The 23,563-nt window shown below is 39.3% G+C and overlaps 1 protein-coding gene across 1 annotated transcript in view; it reads right to left on the bottom strand.

Moving 5' to 3' along the window:
* Positions 1-23,563, bottom strand: part of MAPKBP1 (mitogen-activated protein kinase binding protein 1) — a 120,130-nt gene that overhangs the window by 82,059 nt on the left and 14,508 nt on the right. The gene's annotated exons all lie outside the window — the stretch shown is intronic.

Raw genomic sequence — 23,563 nt, 5'->3', positions numbered from 1 at the left:
AACAGAGTTGGCAGGGACCTTGCTCAAGCAGGAAATCCTATACCATTTCAGATAAATGGTTGTCCAATCTCTTGTTAAAAACCTCCAGTGTTAAAGCACCCACAGCTTCTGGAAGCAAGTCGTTCCACTGATTAATTGTTCTTCAATGGATGAACCAATCTGTTTTTTGTTCCCTGCAGTCCTAACAAGCTATTCTGACTTCTACCTGTTAAAAAGTAGCAATGTAGCTGAAGAATAGGTACTATTTCATAGAAACCACCCCCCAAACCCACACCCAAAGAAACATACTGGTGATGACACTTGAAAGAGTTATTTACAAAGTGTTTTGGTGTAACTGAAGCACATTCCTCAAAGCATTAAAGCAGCCACATCTTCATTCAATGTTTCTAACAGCCATCTTTATTGGTATGGAAATACTTTACTATAATTGGTGATCTCAGCTGAAGTGCTATCTGGGTTTACATACACATGGCAAACAACCAGGGGAGGGAGGGAAAGCAATCACGTAACTATCACAAAAGGTGCAACTACTTTAAATCTTTGACTAATGCTTTCTTCATCCATCACACAGCTTCTTTCAAATGCTTTGCGAGCCCTTTTACTGGCATTCTCTCATGTGGATCTGCAAGTGGAAGTCTTTCCCCAGATTAGCACCACAACATCAGTGCCAATGCTCCATCTGCTCTTTCTACAAATCAACTGCAGGTTTTTTTTAATTTATTAAAATATACTGTTTGTGTAAGATCATTAACTTTGCCAATTCATCACTTTACTGGGCTGAATGTCAACTCTTCCGTTTAAGAGTTAGAATCACTGATGGTATCTTCGGTCCCAGCTCCAAACAGCCTGCAGTGATCTCTCCTAGCCATCCTCCAAAGACTCTAGACTTCTCAAAAAGCTCCCACAAGAACTCTGGTAAGCAGCTTCAGGGCACACCTAAAAAAATCATGTGGGAGCAGATCACCCATATTTAGTCACAAAGATGATTTGTTAAAACAGGCTTTCTCATTTGTAAGATAATTGTTGCTCCCAGGGGTATTTCCTAAGTGCTTCTTTCATTAATAGTTCAGCTAGCCAGCTCTAGAACCAAACTAGACGTCTGAAGGTACAAAAAAATCATAACTACCACCAACCTTCCCACCCCACTCCCTTTATGGCATTTAGTTCAATTTTTCATGTACCAGATGCCTTAAAAAGACAATGAAGAAGCCACGGAACAAAAAATAAAAAAACCCTGCCTTTTCAGAAACAAGAACACTGCCTTTTTGCTTACATTATCTTTCTGGTGAATACTTTAATATCTGTTAGGTAACTGAACACAGGAGAATTTAACTGGACATTGCTGTTTAAAAACATTTCCTTTGTTTTTTTCAAAAAAGCACTACATCATCCACTCCTTTTAGCCAAGAAAATATTATGGGCGGGAACTCAGTTTTGCACAGCGTTTTGTTTGACTCAACTGAAATTGTTACTAAGATTGCATAAGGTGGGTTGCTGTAAATCAGCTTTTCTCAACAGGGGCTCTTCAAGAGATTGGAATTGGGGAGAAAAAAATAAACATCATTTTTGAACTGAGAGAGTTGGTATCCTTTGTGGGGGAAGGGATACCAAACAAAAACAGTAGGCTAGTAAGTTGGCCAAAATAAAAGATCCATACACAAAAAGATATGCTCTACTCAAAAGAGCACTGACAATTATTATTGGATAATCTACAACTTACTGACTATAATAATATACAGTGACCTGTAGATTTAATAATTTTATGCATTGATTTCAATGCTTCCTCCAGGGTAAAAAGATTGAAAAAGTCTGCTGTAATTGATGTGCTGGGACTCACAGCCAGTAGCTGCCCAGCCCTACTCAGGAACTTTAAAAATTAATGTGTTGCAAATATTTCAGAGATTTCCCCAAGGTGTAGAATAGATCAGGAGATGATGCTGACACTGACTGTCAATAACTTGAAGACTGCGTTTTTAAATCTATTCTATTTTGTTCTTATCCATGCCTTCCATGGACTTGCTGCTGAATGAAAAAATAGATACAAACTCTAAAAGACAAACGAAATAGAACAGGATCCAACTGACTGCTGCAAAAACTATATCCAGTAAAACAAGAAAACATGGGTTTTCTTCTCAAATAGGTTCTCTACTACACAAGGAAAAAGTAATTGCTACATATTTAAAGATATACTCAATGGGAGTATTCTATGGGAAACAAACAGTTCACTACGTCCAATAACTACTCACAGCAGTGTTTAGGCCCTTGTAATACAGCCATACCATAACCCAGAAGCTGCTGGGCGTTTTCAAAATATCACCAGCTTTTATAGATAGGCATCATTTACTAGGTTCATCAATAAATAGTTAGGATTTATCATGTATGTTCCCTTAACTGTGCAACAAGAACAATAACTGTGAATAAGACATACGATATAGGGCAATTAATAATCTAACTCCTTGATTCCAAAGTAAGAATACTGTGTCCTTTACATTTGACAAATCATTTGGTTGTCCTTCTCCATGTTAATATGTAGAAAAAATAGAACGCTTAGTCCAGGGGTGTCAAACTGCCGGCCCACAGGCCCATTTCATCATACCGAAGTCGCGCCCACCCCATTGCCAGCAATGCAAAAGGAGTTGCGATACATCGCGACATGTCACGTGACGTGTCGAGTTTGACACCCGTGGCTTAATCATTCTTGACAGCACAAAAAGACAGAAGTGCTTTTCATTGACAAGGATTAATGTCATGCTAGTTATGGTCTAGTGATGAGGATAACCCAGCAGTTCAAAGATTCTATCCATATCAATCCCTTGAATTTATGAAACATAATTGTATTGCAACTTCTATAAAATAGCCAGAAAAAGTTTCCCACAATGGAAGAATGGCTGGAAAAATGAGGGGACTAGCAAAGATGGCCATCTTAAGTATACATAAGTAAAAAGACTAATATTATTATTTTATTCTACTGCACTGAAAAGAATTGGAAGTTAATGCTTTTCTTTCTTTCTTCCCCTTTACCCTACACTTCTCTCTCCCCCTCTTTCTTCCTTCCCCATTTTCTCACTTCTCTTTTTGATAGGTTTAATAAAAAATATATTTTAAAAAAAAGTAGCCAGAGAAAGTTTTTTAAAATTATATTTTTAAAAAAGTAGCCAGAGAAAGTAGCCAGCAACATTTGCTGAAATCACATATATTATTTTGATGGCTGGCTATTAGTTTATGGCCTAGCAGACTTAATGTGAACAATCCCAAGCTTTTAAACACTTTCATTAACACAAGGCTATCAATGGCAACTCTGAATTGATTACCTATAACTGAATTTCCATATATTCTATATTCAGTTGATCAATGAATATTAATAATAGTAATAGTAAAGTTGGAAGGGACCTTGAAGGTCATCTAGCCCAACCCCCTGCTCAGGCAGGAAACCCTACACCATTTCAGACAAACGGCTGTCCAGTCTCTTCTTAAAAACTTCCAGTGTTGGAGCATTCACCGCTTCTGGAGGCAGGTTGTTCCACTGGTTAATTGTTCTCACTGTCAGGAAGTTTCTCCTTAGTTCTAGATTGCTTCTCTCCTTGATTAGTTTCCACCCGTTACTTCTTGTCCTGCCTCCAGGCGCTTTGAAAAATAGCTTGACTCCCTCCAAGAAGGAATTTGATTCTTCCATTTCAAGGCTTCATTTTCAAAACAAAGAAGAGATTTCAGGATTGTAACAAAAGGGTTTTCAAGCATTTGTATTATTTCACTCAATGCTAACTCTCAGCTATACTCAGCAACCTTCTCTTTCTCTTTTACACTATGTGTGAAGACAAAAGTTCAGAACAACAGTAGGAGCTGGAATGAGTCAATCTGCATCCTGTGGCTACAATAACCATTTTACTTGCTCTTTCCATATTGTCTGACAATTGCAGCAATGAGACAAAACTGGAGCCTTTTTTATTTTATCTGTAAAAGAAAGTTGTAATTTTTTAATCTGAAAAACTAGTAAATGAAAAGTCTGGGATTTGGGATTTGGAAGGTTTCAAATAGGGGATGTGGAAGGTGATGGTGAATGCTTCTTTGAAGTAGGGTATGGTTCTCCCAGTTTTCTCCTCACTTCTCTTTAACCTTTACATGAAGCTAGTGGGTGAGATCATCTACCAGCATGAGTTGAAGTATTATCAGTATGTTGTATGTTCTCTGCTCCTGACTGACCAAGTGATGCCATCAACGTTTTTTCTCAATGTCTAAAGGTTTTGAGGGTATGGATGGGGATGAACAGGAACAGAATATCAACCCTGGCATGACCAAGTGACTATGGTTGTGGGAGCTTCTGTATCTGAAGATTTTTCATCTTTGTCTCTGAATGGGGCAACTCTCTCAACAAATGACACACAATTGGACATCCTCTTGGGCTCTCAGGTTCAGTCCACATTAGGTGAGCCTCACTACATGGTTGGATGATATATGTTTTCTGATTATTACAGTCAGCAGATATTTAGACTGGATTTGGCATTTTTGTCCACCTGTCAAGTCCTTCCCAAGGTTCTGGGATAAACAAATGTTATTTATGTTGTTAAATGTATCATCGCAGGTTTATTATTCTTATTTTTATGGGAGGAAGTATTGTTAGCTACCCAGAGTGGCAGATGTGTAATGGGCAGCTGTAAAAAATGCTTATATAAATAAAAACATGTAGTTAGTAGGGATCTGATGTGATGAAGCTTCAAAATATACCTCATATGCTTGCAATGTCAGCATTGGATTGACTTGCAATTTCAACCACAACCTGCTAAAAAAAATTATTAAAATTTATACCTCCAATCACCCCAATAAGATAACTCTGGGCCTTGAGTGGGAAGGAAAAAAGAACATCCTTGTTTAGGCTTTCTGCATAGCAACTGAAAATCATAAAATTTGTGGATCAAGTCATAATACAAAAAAACAGTATAGAGAGAAATTCATTATCAGAATACCTACCTTGAGTTTGCTTTACAACAATAAAAAAGCTCAACCTATCACACCTAGCATTGTTAGACTTCATTTGACACGTTCAGTACAGAGTAATTACAGTATGCTGGTGTACTTAGAAAGCCTTTGAACATTTCCACTGCACAAGGTTGATTTTAAGATTTTATAATGCACTTCAGATATATCCCATTTGAGCTAAATCTAGATGCTGAAAGAGCTGATTTTTCCTCTCTATTATATTTTTAAGTGATGTAAAAACTAAAATCTGAAAAGGATTTTAAAAGCTAAGAATGTTATGACTTTATTGAATAAACAATACACAGTTTCTCCTTATGCTGATCTTCCAGATGTTTTCAAATTTAACTTCCATTAGCATCAACTAGCATGATGGAAGAAAGGAGTTACAAGGTATAGGCAAAAATACATCCTTTCCTCTTTTAATTCTCTCTCTCTCTCTCTCTCTCTCTCTCCTAGAACAGTTCATTTTGCAACATCTTAAACACATTTGTTACTCCAAAATGGATTGCTGTATTTTTTTTCTTACTTCATCTAAAGCAGGACTTTTCAACCAGTGGTACGGGTACCACCTGTGGTACATTGGCACCTTGCAGGTGGTACGCGACCATCCTAGAAAAGTGGTAGCGGGGGAGGGGAATGAGCTGAACCAGTGGCAGCACTGCACAAGCCTGAGAAAGAGATGGCTGGAGCTGCAGGGCTGTCAGGGCTCAGCGGAAGCGCCAGGATCAGTTCCGCTTTCCAGCTGATCGGCGCTTCTTCGGGACTGTCAGGGCTCAGTGGAATCGCCAGGATCAGCACCAGGCTCCAGCTGGAGCTTGGCGCTGATCCTGGTGCTTCTGCTGAGCCCTGAAGAAGCACCAATCAACTGGAAAGCAACACTGATCCTGGTGCTTCTGCTGAGCCCAGAAGAAGCGCCAATCAGCTGGAATGTTGCAGCATCTCCAGGGTCTTGTGATTTACATTCAGATGCTTGGCAACCGATTCATATTTATGATGGTCACAGTGTCGCAGGGTCATATGAAGTGACCAAAACCTGCTGCAACCACCCAGCAGACGGGGGGAATAAAAACCGAACACCCTCCCACCCCACCCCCGCTGCCAATCCTCAACAGAAATGCTCACAACAATGAAAACCTTGGACAGGAGGAAGAGCACCGCTGGGTGGGCAGGCAGGTGTCTTGCTCGGCTGTGGCTTGGGGGGCACTTTTTTCAGTGCCATTTTTTTTGTCATCAGGTTTTTGACACCTTGCTAGGCGACTGGTGGTACTCAGATATTGCCATATCCTAAAAGTGGTACAATGGGTGAAAAGGTTGAAAAGCCCTGATCTAAAGCCTTCAAAGTAGTTAGTTTTATGATAGCAGTTTTAAAACTAGAACACACTATAATTTAAGCAGGAACAAAATAGGCATACCAGGATTGGAGATAGGCAATTGTTTAAGTGATCTAAAAATAGTATCAGAAGTACATTAACAACATAAAAAAAAAAGATGTGTCTACCTTAGGTTATCATCTCTGATCAAATAATTTCGACACAAGTACATTATACAATAAATATGTGAAGATGGTATCAATTAATTGCTTGGAAAATTGTTGTAAATCAGATTACGGTATTTATTTATCTAACCCAAATATTTTGGAGGTCAGCCTGTTCTCTAGATTGCAAGAGGAGAAGAGTGTTGTCTCATTTGTTCCCAAAAATCTTTAGACAGCAGATCCTAGAAGATGGATTAAACAACTCTCTTCTCCAAGTGAAAATAGCACACTTCCATCCTAAACTCTGTAACTGCTTTTAAATCAAAGCAGACTGAGTCAAAACTGCTGTATCTTTGTGGTTATGATTGGCAAACAAAGAGGTCAGGGCTTCTCATAGCCAATGTATTTTGGACCTGTAGAAAAAATCAGGGGTAAGCTAGCTTCTTAGGAATAAAATTAATGAAATATTAATCTTTCTCGTTTCTTAAATGGTCAAAAAGTTAATAGCTAGGCTGCTTATAAATACTTCTTAATTTTGTGGTTTATTTGGCCAAATGACTAAAAATCATTAGGCTGAATGAATAACCAATCCCCTCAGTATGAAGCATTTACAATGCTAATCATTAATTAAATTAAATATTAGCACTCTGACTGCTTTGAATTTAAGGAACTGGTTGTACCAAAACTTGGCTGTGGTAATGTGAGTTATGTTCTTTGCTTTGTTTGTGACAGACACATAAGCACTCCTGAAATTATTTTCATCTGCAGGTATGATTCAGTCTATAACCCTGTGATCACCTAACCAACACAGTGCATATGTTGACCTAAAGAGATCAAGGCAATGACCAAAATGATTAATGAAAAGACTATTTCCAGTTAAGAAATCAAAAACCAAAACTTTGGATTCAATTCAAGGAGGAGAAAAAAGGAAGCATCTGGAGGAGTTAAAAGAAAGTTTAAAGCAAAATTCCTCTGAGTAATGTAAACGTTTTAAAAATTGGAGTCTTTTTTTTCAAGGTTAATAAAGAAATTGGGATTTATTACTGTTAGTCATTCTTTAATTACGAAAGCATCTTTTATCTCTCCTGATATGTCTCCAGAATAGTAGTGCTTATAAACTGCACAATTAAATTTTACACATTAAAATAATACTTGCCTTCTATTGAAAAGTTTAGAAATGGCTCATATGATATATGATATATATCATATACACCTATAAACAATAGTGTATTAGTTTATGATTTTACATCCCGTCTCTCTGAGATGGTCTCAGACTAGAGAACGAGTTCTATTCTGAAAGGTGCCTTCATATTTTCATGCTCTGGGGTGTGTAACAAACACACTTGAAAGCCCATGTGGGCTTTTAAGAGAAGATAAATACCGCAGAGAAAATGGCCAGAAAACCCTACTGGGTTTCAGCCAGTGCTTTAAACAAATGCTAATAAAACATCACAGATAACAGATTCTGGATTTTCCTAACAGAAACAGCAATTTGACAGTGAAATCAATCAGTTTATGTAATGATCTCCACCCCATTGGATGTATCCAAACAAGGGAGTGGAGAATCCCTTTCCATAGAGCAGTGGTTCTCAACCTTTTTAATGCCGCGACCCCCAACCGGTCGTAAGTCGAGGACTAAACCGGTCGTAAGTCGAGGACTACCCAACCAGTCGTAAGTCGAGGACTTTCCCTACCCGGGAGCGCCGCGCATGTGTGGTTCCGCCCCCTGCGCCGGCCGAGGCGTAGCTGGCAAGCGGCAGAGACGGAGCAGGCCGACCACCAGCTGGCCCAGCTCAAGGGAGGTAAGGCACCCGCCGGAAAAGGAGAAAAAAATGGCAGACAGCCTTGCTTGGCGACCCCCGTGAAATGGTCGATCGACCCCAAATGGGGTCGCGACCCATAGGTTGAGAACCGCTGCCATAGAGGCTTTATTCTAGATTACCTCAATGGACAGGTAATTTGATTCTGTCCCTCTCCAATCCAATTAATTATATTTTCATTCTAATAAAAAAGCTCTACCTGCTTTCTGTCCAATCAAATTACAATTCCTAGAATGACCAAATTCTTTTTACCAAAGCCTGCTCCCCCAACATCCTTTTTACTGTTCAGTCACTTCCAACTCTTTGTGACCCAATGAAAAACAGTCCACCAAGATTGTCTGCTAGTACTGCTGCTCTGAATTCTTGTAAGCTCATCCTTATCAAGGATAGTAGCTAGCTATTTTTTTTCTTCTGCCAGCCTCTTTTTTTTTTACTGCCTGACATCTTTCTAAGCATGAGGAAAAGATGCTTTCCAAAGACTCTCATTTCTGCACCATGTTTTCAAACTTTTTAAGCATTAGGTCCTCATTAGTGTTTCCAATGAGCTGTCTGGTTTTGCTGTGCATCCAGTATTGAATGAATTGTTCTTCTTCTTGTCCAAAGTACTCTCAACAAATTTCTTCAGTATCACAGCTCAGATGTATTATTTTTTCCTTTATTCAGCTTTTCTGATGGTCCAGCTTTCAGAGCCATACTTTACATCTGGGAGGTGAAAGTCAATATGATGTCTGTACTCTACAATATTTTGTTTATTTGTTCTTCCTCCAAAAAGCAGACAAAGCTTGATGACACAGATACAGTCACACCCCAGGAGATTTTTGAGCCCAGGAAGACAAAACCCTTACTAACTTTCTCATCCTATTGCTCTCCAATGCTACCCTTGCATACCCTTCTGGGTGAGGATTAAGGAAAATTAAGCCCAACATCTGGAAAGCAATCGAGCAAGGAAAACCGATCAAATTTAAGCTGTCTGTAATATTCCAAAGGTTTTTTTTTACAAGTTTCCGTTTAGTTTACGTAACTTTTTTGGCTAAATGAGGTAAGATCTAAGCTCAATCTACACTGATATTTTTCTTTGGTACTGATATATCTAAACCACTTGTGTGCCATGCAACAGGTTATACACCTTCAATTTTTTAGACTTATTCATTAGTTTCATCTGCATACTAATTTAATAAATTATAGTTGGCAATTGATGAGAGGATCTTCAAAGCTATAGAAGTAGTTCTGCAATGATTCTCCTTATCTTTATCTGGAGCAATGACAAGTCATTTGTGAGAGTAGAAAATATGGGCTTGTCTTCCATTCCCCACTTGTGCAGTAACCATTCTTATTCATTTCATCTCTAATATCCAGTGTGTACTAGCAGAACTATGTAACTTGAATTAAGCTGTCTATTGAATATAGAGTGGCCTAGAAATGTCCCTAAATAGGATCACACACCAATTTATATTGTAAAATCCAATCCTGTACAGCTTTACTTTTGCTTTTCAAATGAAATGGCAACGGCTGTCTCCAGCAGTTGCATTATTTTGTTTGTGGTATGGGCTTCTCCTATAATAGCAATAGCACTTAGACTTATATACCGCTTCACAGTGTTTTTTTACAGCCCTCTCTAAGCGGTTTACAGAGTCAGCATATTGCCCCCAACAATCTGGGTCCTCATTTTACCGACCTTGGGAGGCTTAGTCAACCTTGAGCTGGTGAGACTAGAACTGCTGAACTACTGGGAGTCAGTAGAAATAGCCTGAAGTACTGCATTCTAACCACTGCGCCAGCAGGGCATGAACTAGATCCCATAAAGAAAGTCCTTGACTTACAACTGCAATTGTGATCAGGATTTCCATTGCTATTTAGTTGTTAAGTGGTCGTACCTGATTTTATGACACAGCCTTTTGTCACAGTTAAGGAAATCACAGCAGTTAAGTAGTCATTAAGCATAACCAGCTTCTCCCATTGACTTTGAATGTTGGAAGCCAGCTGGGAAGGTTGTAAATGGCAAAATCACATTCAGGATGCTGAAACAGTGATCAATACATGCCAGTTGCTAAGTGCCCAAGTGAGGACACTTTGGCAGTTGTAAGATCGAGGACTGGTTGTAAGTCACTTTTTTCAATGCCGCTGTAATTTGAAATGGTCACTAAACAAATGGTTCTAAGTTGAGGACTACCTGCAATACAATTCTTGGGTGCCTATCAGAGATACAGTCTATTGTAAATTGCAATTGTCTGAGGGGGTGAAAGGTGAACAACTCTGCCACACTGCCTCTCAGATGTTCTAGATTGGAGTGACTTGAAGAGGGAGTCAAGCTATTCTCCAAAGCGCCTGAAGGCAGGACAAGAAGCAACTAACCAAACAGAGAAGCAACCTAGAACTAAGAAGAAACTTCCTGACAGTTAGAACAATTAATCAGTGGAACAACCTGCCTCCAGAAGTTATGAATGTTCCAACACTGGAAGTTTTAAAGAAGAGATTGGACAACCATTTGTCTGAAATGGTATAGAGTTTCCTGCCTAAGCAGGGGGTCGGACTAGAAGATCTCCAAGGTCCCTTCCAACTATTCTATTCTATTCTATTCTATTCTATTCTATTCTATTCTAGTCTAGTCTAGTCTAGTCTAGTCTAGTCTAGTCTAGTCTAGTCTAGTCTAGTCTAGTCTAACCATACATCTTTTATCCCAAGACTTTATTTTGTGTCAGCCACAATGGAATGCACAGATAACATAAAGCACGGGTGTCAAACTCGCCATGTCAAGTGACATGTCGCGACATATCGTGACTGTTTTTGCATTGCCGGCAATGGGGTGGGCACGGCGACCCGCAACCCGCGGGCTGGCAGTTTGACACCCCTGACATAAAGGAAGGAAAAGATAAAACTGTTCAGGTGGCCATCCTGGCATCACTTAAAACCACAATGTCAGGTTCTTTTCAATTTTCCACATCTGATTAAATTCCACACCCAAAGAGGCTGCTGTGGTGGTAATCAAATATCTTGAAAGCAATTAAGAATACAGCAGGAGCAGCACTTGGAAAGTTTTATAGACTTACACGAAGAGATCTCTCTCATCAAGGGAAATAACATACCAGGAAGATAGTGTTTCACCACTGTCTTTCATGAGTTGGTTTAAGGGTTTTGTTTTGCTTTGCTTTTAATACATTCTTCCAGCCACATGAGAGCTATTAACTAATGCACAACTCTCAAGCAAATATGAAAACATTATAAATGCACTAGAGAAACATGAGAAACCATGGGGCTCCTTCGGAGTCCTTCCCTTTCCCAATTTGTGCAATCAGGTGGGAATTCTGGGAGTTGTATTCCTGTCACATGTAGAGGGCCCCTGGCGGTTATCTGTTTGATCATCATCACACAGTTTGCTGTGTTGCAAGTTCATGACTCATAAACACATCATTGCAGAACAGCAGAGAATATCTGTGTGGTCTGCTTCCAGCATGGAAATATTATCCATGCAGAAAATTCATCTTGTTTGAAGTGGTCTTTAAAGAAAACAATGGACACTACCAAGGGGAAAGGGAACTATGTCATTAAAAAAATGCAGTGGTTTCTAATGTCTTGCTGAAAAAATGAGGATGGATGGATGGATGGATGGATGGATGGATGGATGGATGGATGGATGGATGGTAGCAAATCTCAAAATAGAACAACTCACCCTATCACCCTTACTAATGTGCACAATCTGTGCATTTTAATCCTCCACACACATTCATACCTTTGCACCTCCAATTTCTGGCTCATTTACAGCTATTTCTTTCCTGTTTTTCTCTTTACCCAATATGCAGGGTGAGAATATTATCCTTCTTCCATAAGGCCTTCCTGACCACCTTTATTAATTACAAAGACCGTCCATGTTCTCAAGGTGGAGAAAACCAAAAGGATGTAATACAATAGTACTGACCATTTATAACAGCAAAAGTGTATCCCATTATTGGCAGCACTATTCTACTTGCCTCATGGCTTTTGCCCATGCAGTCTCCAGTACAGATATTGTGCCCCGAACCTCAATTATCAGGAAAATATTTCTAGGAGAATTTATATTAAAACGCATTAGGTTCAAAGCAGCAATGTGGAAAAGGATTATTCCCCAGCAGGAGAGCATATGCTTTGTTTAAATTTATAGGGCCACCCACTCAACACATGACTCTTGGCCAGGATTCTTGGCATTAAATCACTATTTTGCACTTTGCCAACATTAATAATGAGACATTGACATATTTCTGCCATTTCCCCTTAACACACAAGCTCTCTGCACACAAATTTAGTGAAGTCCTACTCATGATTTGTTCCCAAGTCTACGTTTAAGGATTTGGAAATCCAAAAGCCACTAATTCTCCAGTTTTTAATTCTCTCCGGGAAAGTCTACTTTTTGAAACTAAACAAATATTTTAAAAAATGCTCTGATAGATAACCCTTCGAGTAACTTCTCAGAATACATAAAATTCAAGGTTGATATTGAACCTTAGTAGATTATTTTTCCTTGATCATGTAATGCTGCCAAAGGAGACACCAGCAAGCAGAACAAAGTCTAGTGATGGAATAGGAATGTTTTGTCTGTCCAAGAAAATATAACTATTTGCTAGACAAATGTCCCTAGCATGTGAGCATGTCTCTTTGTTGTTTGTTTGCTTGTTTGTTTATAAAATTTACAGGCTGCCCTTCTTACTTCAAGGAAACTCCTCCTTTAGTGCTGCACATGCCTATTTTTCAGCCACTGCTAAATAAAAGCTCTTGTGAGTTAATCAGATTCAGTGGCAGAAAGATTATTGTGGTTACCCTATTACCTACTCCATCCCATCCCACTCTACTCCCGTAATTAATTTTCTGGACATAAGGTTTATAAAGAGGGGCTATTCCTTATAAAAGGAATCTTCCTTGCCATAATGATGTTTTCACATGTTCCAACTTTACTTTTTATTTATTAAATTTACATGCCGCCCATCGCATTCTGAAAAGCAACTCAGGGTAGCTTACAATGAAAATCATAAATATAAAATAGCAATAGCGCTTAGCCTTATATACTGCTTCACAGTGCTTTACAACCCTCTCTAAGCAATTTACAGAGTCAGCATATTGCCCCCAACAATCTGGATCCTCATTTTACCGACCTCAGAAGGATGGAAGGCTGAGTCAATATAAAAGATGTTGAATACATTAAATATAAAGACAAGAAGCAAAAAAGGCAAGATTAGTACGACGGTAGCATCTTCTCAGTTAATGCATTAACCACCTCCAATGTTGAGTGCCTCCATCAAGGCCCCAGGCCAGGGGTAGGCAACCTTGGCTCTTTTATGACTTGTGGACTTCAACTCCCAGTCCACGAGTCATAAAAGAGCCAAGGTTGCCTGCCCCTGCCCCCAGGCTAACTGGCAGAGCCAGGTTTTAATGTCATTCCAAAAGCTCTGAATCATTTGAAAGCACTATAGGAAATTTTCAATAACAAGTGATGCCCACCTTTTCACAGTTTGAAAGCTCATGTATTAATCTCTGCATCTCAAATGGCTTCCAGTAATATATGATACTGTCTACCTAGACAGCCAATAATTATGAAATCTGTCACTTTGCTTGTAAGTATTTAACTCTAGCACATGGCATACTTCATAATTCCTAAAGGAACAAGAAGTGTTCGTTTCTGGATTTTTTCTGCAGCTTAACAGAAGACCAATTCCGATTATTTTAAATTAGCAGAAATTGAGAATCAAAGAGATTCAGGTCACTCAGAAGGACTGTGTTTTCTTTTTAACAGCAACATGCTGGTTCACTTATTCGACACAAATATTTGAAGGCTTCAAGATGGCCAAAGATTTCCTATATCAGATGCATTATAGAAATACAGGATCAGTTCACTTTTTCCATTTCAAGGCATACACAAAGAAACTGGACAACTTTTCTCCAATTGTCTCTATATTTCCCCATCAGATCTAGCAGGAAGGATATGTTTTGGGCCTTCTAAATTAAGGAATGATATCTTGTGGCACTCAGGAAGTATGCCTTTTCTGTTGCAATCTTTCTGGAATACCATAACACCAAGATTAGATTAGGTCCAATTCTGCCGGCCTTTCAGAAAGCTCTTAAGGCCTGGTAATTTTCCCAGCCCCCATTGTCCCAGGGTTGACAGAAATTAAGTCCAAATGGGCTGGCTGCTGGTTTCCTTGGTTGCCATTGTATGTTTATCATTGTCTTAGCTTCTGTTTGTTTTGTATAATTTTTAAATTTTGTTAGCTTCCTACAAAGAGCATCCCGAAGGTGCTCTTTCAAAAGGCAACTGCACTTTGTTTTTTCTTTGAAGATGTTTTGCTTCTCATCCAAGAAGCTTCTTCAGTTCTGACTGAATGGTGGAGAATGGAAGGATTTCTATTCCTTGCTGTCATCTGGTCGTTAGACCTCTTATACAAATCCTTCTATTCTCCACCATTCAGTCAGAACTGAAGAAGCTTCTTGGATGAGAAGTGAATCATCTTCAAAAAAAATATAACAAGAAAGTCCAGTTGCCTTTTGAAAAAGTACTGTTGAAAAAAAAATCTTCATCAGGGTCCAGTCCAAGCAGGGAATAAATAAAATGGAGACTGCAGAAGGTTGTAGTTTATTGAAGAGCAAAGCCAGACAGAAGCGTGGCTCTGGGAAAGCTGACCACATGTTGCTGGGAGCAGTGAGTTTTTATACCTTTCTGGGCTTTTGTGTTTGGAGTTGTTCCTGTTTGAGGTTTTGTATTTCCTGTGTCATATACTTTGACCTGAGTCTGAGTGTGCCTTTCTGGTATTCTGATGACGGTGGGTTAATCCTATTATATCATAAAGTTCATAACCTGCTTCCCTGGGGCTGTGGCTGATGGCTATATCCTGTGTTGGATTTTTTGGGGTGAGGGGTTGTTGATTCTAGGGATCTTTGTCTTCCTAATCTCATCAGCTTCTAAGCTTCCTGGTGCCAACCTTCCTGAATAGATTATTACATCTGCATTTCTAAAAGCTGGTTTCTGCTGAGTTTTCTGGCTGGGGGAGAGAGACGTTTCTGCCTTTAAGATCCTTTGGTGAAATATATTCTTCCTTTTTATAATATTCCCCAAAATATTTCTTTCTCTGGATTCTTCCCACAGTACCTTTGGGACAATCATGATCTGGATGACTGAGAATCTCCACAGCCACTCCCAGAATCATGTTTGTGAGATGGGTGGCCCTATAAGTCAATAATAAATAAACATGAGGACAAGATAATGGTGTGGAAGAACAAACTGCAGGCACCTGTACTACGTTCCTCTCCCCCTCTCTCCTCCGATTTGGGATTTCTCCCCAGAGTCGGCATGTAAGAACTGCCAATAAAACCACAACCTTGAAACAAAGGGGCCGGGGGATGGAAGGAATCTGAAGGAGATGCACATTCAGGATGCTGTGCAGCCACTAGCAAACAGAGTAAAGCAAGAGAGAAATTAAGGCAGAACACTGTTTGTACAAAGAAAACATTGTTATGTAACAGTGTTACTCTAGACGCAGTGTTTCTCAACCTTGACAATTTTAAGGCATGTGGACTTCAACTCCTAGAATTCCACAGCCAGCAACGCTGGCTGTGGAATTCTGGGAGTTGAAGTCCACATGCCTTAAAATTGTCAAGGTTGAGAAACACTGCTCTAGAGTGTGGTGTTGTAACAGTAATTGAATAGTAATAGAGTATATTAGGTAGAATTGTTATAGTAATAGTAATTGGTTTAGCAATCTAGAAATAATAACAGAGTCTGGGTCAATCTAATGAGTACAATTTAAAAACAGAACCAGTGACAGATGGATATCCACGTAGTCAGGGGTGGCAATGCTGCTGAACTTCTGTGAGGGCTTCCTGCTGCTTCTCACTGAACAAAATAAATTAATATGATTCCAGGCCCAGGAGACACTTTCCAAGAAACCGCAGAAAGCATTTCCAACCAAACAGCACTATGCAATGATTTTATCTTTCTCTTAATTAACCGATTGATGGGTTCTCAGTAAAATTCTTGTGTTGGAAAGAATATTTGCTTCCAGAAAATGGAAGCACCCCACTGCTTACAGATGCTCTTGTCAAATTGCCTTTCTTGCTATATTACATATCAGAAAATCAAAATCTAAATGTATTCTAATATTACAAGGAGCAAATGAATTACCAGTAAGATTATTATCAATTATTTCCTCCATCAGAAAAAATAAAGTGTTGAAAAGCAGAGTTGATAATGGCAGCAATAATGAAACACCACCTCTCCACCAAAATTATATTAAAATAGCCAAAATAAACTTTAAAAAAAAGATCAGAATAAGGGCATTCCTGGTTTTGGAGGGAATTGTAAAGGCATATAGGGCCATCACTTAAAGAGCTCTGTTAGTCCTAGCCTCTCATTCTTGATGGCAAAGCCCGATTCAGAAATTGATATGGGCTACACAAGTTCTTATGGACACAGTCAATATTTCAAATTTACCTCACTGAAACTATTTAGAACAATAACAGGAAATATTTTTAAGTTTAAATTAGGCTCAGAAATAAATTGGCAATCAAAGAAAGACATTAGCTGCAAATATCTACTTCATAAAACTAATCAATTACCCTACTCTCATCTTCGAAAGCATTTCAACATGGTTCAAGTATTATAACGAGATTTGCGGATTCATAGGGGAACAGAGATTACTACCTTCTAGATTACTCTTTGTATGTTAAAGTAAGAGCAAGAGGTAATTATAAATTCATCTGTCCATCCCACCAGATCCAACAGAATGAGTATGTTATAGGTTCCAACTTCTAGGGGACTATCTTTGGGGGACTCTAGGCCATGGGTCTTTTATGCTGTGGTAACCACATTGTGGAATCTTCTTCACTAGAAATGAAGTTGACCTCATCACACCTGAGCTTTCAAAGGTCCTTCAAGACCCAGTTATGCCAGCAGGCCTATGGAGGGTAGGGGATGGGTAAACTCATGAGGTAGTTCTATTATTATTAACATCCCTCCATCTATTATTTTTTCCTGTTTTAGTTCTGTTGTTATAGTTTTAAATGCTTTTAAAATAATAATAATAATAATATGAGAGATGGTGCCCACAGAGGAGGAGTTGTTGAGATAAAGCAGCAGTTCTCCAGGAAGGAGAGAGCCTATTTCAGAAATGGGGGTTAGACAAGAAGGCCAGGCCGGAGCTGGATAGAGGGAGAGAGTAAGAATTCCCTAAAATCTCCCAGGATATATCCACTAGAATGAGAGTACTAAGGATTTAGTCTAGCAAGATTCTGTCTATTGTGTATACGCAAATAAAGAACTGAACTCTGGCTGAATTGCTCTTTGTCGTCCTTAGCATGACATCAATACTTGTTCTTAAGTAATGATTGTTGTATATATTTACTGTTTTATTGGCTTGTTGTATGCCACCCAGAAACACTTCCCATGAGATAAGCAACCATATAAATTGGACTAATATATAAATAACAATAAAACAGCTATGGAATGGAGGAAGTTAGTTTGCAACCTGAAGGATCATCCTCATTTATACAGGTGATTCTTTGTGCTGCATTCATCATGTCTATATGCAAGATGTATTTCTAATGGACAGGATCCCTGTGGGGTTTTTTTTAATGATCCTGTTTATTCAGGATGTATCAAGGGAACCCTTTTGTATATGTATACTTCCTGCAAGTATGCATACCTCTTTTCCCCATTTTAACATACAGAGTAATAGCAATGGACATACTATTACTCACTTTTTACAGCCTGTGGGAGATGTTGAATTTCACCTTCCTCCAACACAACCCCTTTAACACTCACTGACACAGAATCTGCCATAGATAAAATTGCATGCAAAGGAACAGAGCCTCTTACAGGGGTCCAAATCTCTTCTCATGTTCCATACAGAATACAATGGAGTCTTTTATAGAACAGCTAGGTCAGCTTGAAAAGGCTCCAACTTAATTTAGCTTTCCAGGTCATCAGTTCAAGCTGGAGCCTAAAGCAAAATCATATTTGCATATTTCAATAAACAAAGTATAATCTAGATTCTGGGTTAGCTCAGATGAAAAATGAGGTTTAGCTCTCAAAATAAAGCTAGCTACATACGTACAATTTTCTGAATACTGATTCCCATCATAGCCAGTACAGATGTACTGTAACTGACTATGACGGGAATCAGTATTCAGAAAATTGGGGCTCTGCCCAGGACCAGTAAATATAGATTTACTGGTTCTGTGCAATTGTTTAATCTGTAATCCACCCATCCATAATACAGTTTAAGGCACCACTTTCAATAAAAATAACCAAAATAAAAAAACAGTGAAGTATGGCAAAGTAAGTACTCATAAAACAGTATTCAGATAAGCAAGCTTAAACCAAATCAATAATGATGCAAAGTACATCACCAATAATGATGCACAGTACATCACCAAAAGTACCATTTCTCTTTCCTATTTGTTTGTGATCACAAGATCTGCAAACTTCTGTGAGTTCCTGACAGATCACAATACTTGACCATCATAACTCATAGAGGCAACGGAGAAAGAAAATCAACCGCTTCCTCCAAAGTGAGGAATAAAATAAGTTATAAAGGGAAGATGTTTCCATTTTTGACTCTTTGTAAATAAAGCAGAACAATTCCAGTCTTGGAACTGCCCAACCTCAGCTTAAATGGAACAACCCCCCCCCCACACACACACAAATAAACAGATCCAAATCTATTGAGAACCACCTTCTATATCCACAATGTGGAATATTTCTCTGAAAGAAAATTGGATTTAAGGGCAGGGGGAGAAATTTCAATATGACATCAAACACTGTCATGCTATCAAAGTGGAGAAGAAAAATAAGCCAATTGTGAAGTTATTTCAGAACATGCAACATCTAGTAAACATAGTTTCTAGAACTTTTCTCATTTCAGATGCCTAGATCAGTGGTGGCGAACCTATGGCACGGGTGCCAGAGGCGGTACTCAGAGCCCTCTCTGTGGGCACGCGCGCCGTCGCCCCAGCCCTAGGCCTTCAGCTGGGTTTTATAAAACCTTTTCGCTTTAGGCCTCCGCCGCCGTGTGCAAAAAAAAAAAGGTTCAATTAATCAGTCAATTTCAACTTCTCGCGGGGGAAAAAAAATCTCGCAAAGTTTATTTTATAATTTTATTTTATAATTTAATTTGTATCCCGCCCTTCTCCTCACCGGACTCAGGGCGGCTAACAGCCTTATAAAACCAGTTGGAATTGATTGATTGAACTTTTTAGTCCCACCCAGTCTGCCGTTACCACTGCAGCTACGCCCACCCAATGGGCCACACCCAGCCAATGGGCCACACCCACCTGGCACCCGACGATGCATAAGTGGGTTTTGGGTTGCAGTTTGGGCACTCGGTCTCTAAAAAGTTCGCCATCACTGGCCTAGATCCTTCTCCTTTCAGAAGGAAGATAATTTAGTATTAGGGATTGTTCAAAATGTTCACCCCTGATTTACATTAACGGACCCATATTACTGACACCAATGCTGCTGAAACACAGCTATTGTTAACACCTAAAAAAACAAACAGGCCCCAGAGTTTATTTCCAGAAAGTTGTAATCCAACACTGAAGCACATACATACATTCAGGTCACAGTGGTTGGAAATAGCTACATATAAGTGTCGTTTCTTCTGGGCTCAGCAAGAAAAATGTCTCACTGCCTCTGGTTGAAGAAACAACACACAAAGAAGCTGAACAAGTTGCTTGGCAGCTGCACGTCCCTAACAGATTTCTACTCCAACCTCAACACAACTTTATAGACACTCATTTTCTAAAACAGCTCTCTGCTGTTTGTAAAATATCACTAAGGCATCTTTGATCACTAACAGATTGAGTACACACACATACACACAATACGAGAAGGAGTCCCAGGAAGAATGTGGCTACCATACGTTTTGAGTTAACTCCAGTAAATTTAAACATACAAACTGAAGCCAGTCTATTTTTGAAGTCTTGGTTCATCTGGAATTAATGATAGTTCTCACGCTAATCTGCCTGAAGACAAGACATGATCCATAACAACAATATCTTATCTCTATGCCAAAAAGAAAATGGTGCATTTGGGCGCTATTTTTCAGATATTTTTCCAAGAAAAGACAACATGCCCCCTTTATTTCAATGTTAGGAGTCCAATTAGAGCAGAGCAAACACTTCTCCTGACTTGTTCCCTTCAGTGACCTTCCAGATGTCTATGAAAGATCTATAAACAGGGCATCACTGCTGAATTTAGTAGCAGTAGTCCAGGTTCTCATTCAGCAACACATCTAGTGTCATTTGGATAAATGACAATTTTTAAAGTAGAGTGCCCCCATGCCTGAGAGGCCATTAAAGCCAGTCTAATATTACCAAACTGTACTATACAAGTCAAGAGCCCTTCCCCAGTAACGGTTCTCTTTGTGGTAGCTGATCCAGATGGTAGCAAGTAAGCATGTCTGGAAGCATCTTATTTGGAATTAGGAATGCCAATCTTAAAAGAACATTACTTTCTAATCTAGTTCAGAATTCAAAGTTTCCCAAATAGCAGACAACTCAAAAACAGGCAAGGCAGCTGAGGCAGTTGTTTCAGGCAACTTAACTTGGAAGCGGAAAGCAAACAACGTGCCATACAGCCTGCCTGCCCTCCCTTCTAAAAATATTTTTAAATATCACTGTGCATATTCTTTACTTTTAAACTTAACCATTACTTGCTTTCTAAGTTCTAACACTGTTCACCACTAAACTCTTTTCTCTATAGACATTATGCAGTAATTTCTCATCCTCATTTTTCATAGCAGTCATCCCTCCAATGCATTTCTCCAATTTAAACATCTTTCATCAGTCCAAAGTTCCTTTGCCATGCTTTACACTTTTGTATCTCCACACCCTTCAGTGGCAATCCGTTAATGTAATTCTTTTCACAGTTTCCAGTATCTCTCTTCTTCCATCCACTTTCTATTTATTCCACTAAGAGGGGTACAGAATACAGCAAGCAACAGAATTCACAGTTCAAGAGAGAAAAGTCTGGTCCTATTAGAAATATTTCTGATCCAAATGAGGCAGGTCATAACTTATTCTAATAGCATTTTACCCTTTGGATTATGTAAGAGGCCTGGCGACACAGTGTTTAAAATGCAATATTGCAAACTAAAAAACTCTGCCCCCAACCTGCAGTTCAATTCTGACGGGGCTCAAGGTTGACTAATCTTTCCATCCTTCCGAGGTCAGTAAAATGAGGACCCAGATTATTAGGGGCAATATGCTGACATTTGAAAACCAGGGGTCCCCAACCCCCAGGCCATGGATGGTATGGGTCTGTACCCTGTTAGGAACCCTCACCACACAGCTGAAGGTGAATGGCAGGCAAATGATCAAAACCGAAACAATCCCCCACCTCTGGTCTGTGGAAAAATTGTCTTCCATGAAACCGGTCCCTGCTGCCAAAAAGGTTGGGGACTTCTGTTGTAAATCATCTAGAGAGCGCTGTTAAGCACTATGGGGCAGTATATAAGTCTAAGTGCTATTGCTATATCAACAAAATAAAGAATTATGCATTCACTCTTAGACAAATAATCATTTTAATGTTGCCATGCCAGAGGTTCTTGCTATGCTACTAATGTACAGAAAGTACAGATATTTGGAGTATCTGAGAATCACCTAATTGCAGTTATGCCTGTACTGTGCCTGTATTATGCTTTCCTCAATTTTTTTCCCATTATATACTTGATCTTCGAGGTTTTGCATAAAGTGCAATACCATCTTATACATGTATTACATAATACAAGTAACCTCAGTTGCAGGCCTCACTTATTTTTGAATTACTCTAGGTAAGATCAAATCAATATACAGTATAAAACTTACTAGTAATTAAAATATTATCAATAAACAATTAAGAAACTTCTTCGTGATGCCACAAATTAAACTAATCTAACTGCATGGAAACAATGCTGGGATTATAAAAGTTGTAGACTTTGGGGAAGCATCAGTTCCTTTACCATATAAAGATTGAAATTTCATCATGTTACCATCTAGCCAGAGCCTAGCTGTCCCTTACACTTTGGACTTTCTCCTCTTGGTGGACACAGCTAAGCCTATTTTATGGACAGAAATCAGCAATGAAACTAACACGCTTAAACAATCTATACATCTGCCTTGCCTTCTCTCTTACCCCATCTATGCTTCAATAACAGGAGAATCCTGTATTTGCAATGTACAGTATACATTTTCTGATGTCTAGACCAGTGGTTCTCAACCTGTGGGTCGGGACCCCATTTGGGGTCGATCGACCATTTCACGGGGGTCACCAAGCAAGGCTGTCCGCCATTTTTTTTGTCCGCCATTTTTTTTTGTCCACCATTTTTTCCCCTTTTCCGGCGGGTGCCTTACCTCCCTTGGGCTGGGCCAGCTGGTGGTCGGCCTGCTCCGTCTCTGCCGCTTGCCAGCTACGCCTCGGCCAGCGCAGGGGGCGGAACCACGCATGCGCGGCGCTCCTGGGCAGGGAAAGTCCTCGACTTACGACCGGTTTAGTCCTCGACTTACGACCGGTTGGGGTCGCGGCATTAAAAAGGTTGAGAACCACTGGTCTAGACCAAGCATTTATTTCTCTAACATTCTTGCCTACCCGCATTTCCAAGCAAAAATCACACAATCTGCCTTTTTATAGCTGGATTTCATTCATAAACTTGTCCTTTGTCCAACTGGTTCTGGAACTTATGCTGATGTTTGTTTGAGTCAAGCTCTGCACTAAGTCACTCAGGCGACAATATGCTCCAACGCCCTGAAAAACAGCATACTATTCCAGAGTAGATAATAATGTATTAAATTTATATGCTGCCCGCCTCTGTGAGATGCCTGGAAATCTGGAAGATGTGTACTTCCTTCCTTTCTTCTACTATTTGTCAGCTCTGCTTGCTAAGCCAAAATTCTGGGTGTGAAAGTAGATTGTTCTCAGGAGGACTCCCAACAAACCTCCAGGCAAGAATGGTTGATGCAGAAGTGAGAGAATTTCCCTGGTTCTTTTAGGACTCCTGAGAAGAGTAGCCAGAAATGCAAACAAACCCAAGAGAGTCTCTGGCTAATCCCCAAAAGTTTTTCCTCAAGAAAGATGGTGTAGATTAGAAAGCACCACGCTCCACTGGCGTGGCAAAGAAAGGGCATTAAAGGATGCTTGACTGAGAGCAAGTGTTGAACCTCTCACATATTTGGGAAAGATCGGCCAGGCTTGGCACTTTAAATACCATCAACAAGTAAAAAAGCAGTTCCACAAAAACATGTTAATAATAATAATAATAATAATAATAATAATAATAATAATAATAATAATAATAATAATAAT

Source organism: Protobothrops mucrosquamatus, unplaced genomic scaffold (assembly GCF_001527695.2).
Source record: "Protobothrops mucrosquamatus isolate PMUCROS unplaced genomic scaffold, P.Mucros_1.0 scaffold387, whole genome shotgun sequence".
Classification (NCBI taxonomy): Eukaryota; Metazoa; Chordata; class Lepidosauria; order Squamata; family Viperidae; genus Protobothrops; species Protobothrops mucrosquamatus.
This window is presented reverse-complemented; position numbering and strand designations above follow the sequence as displayed.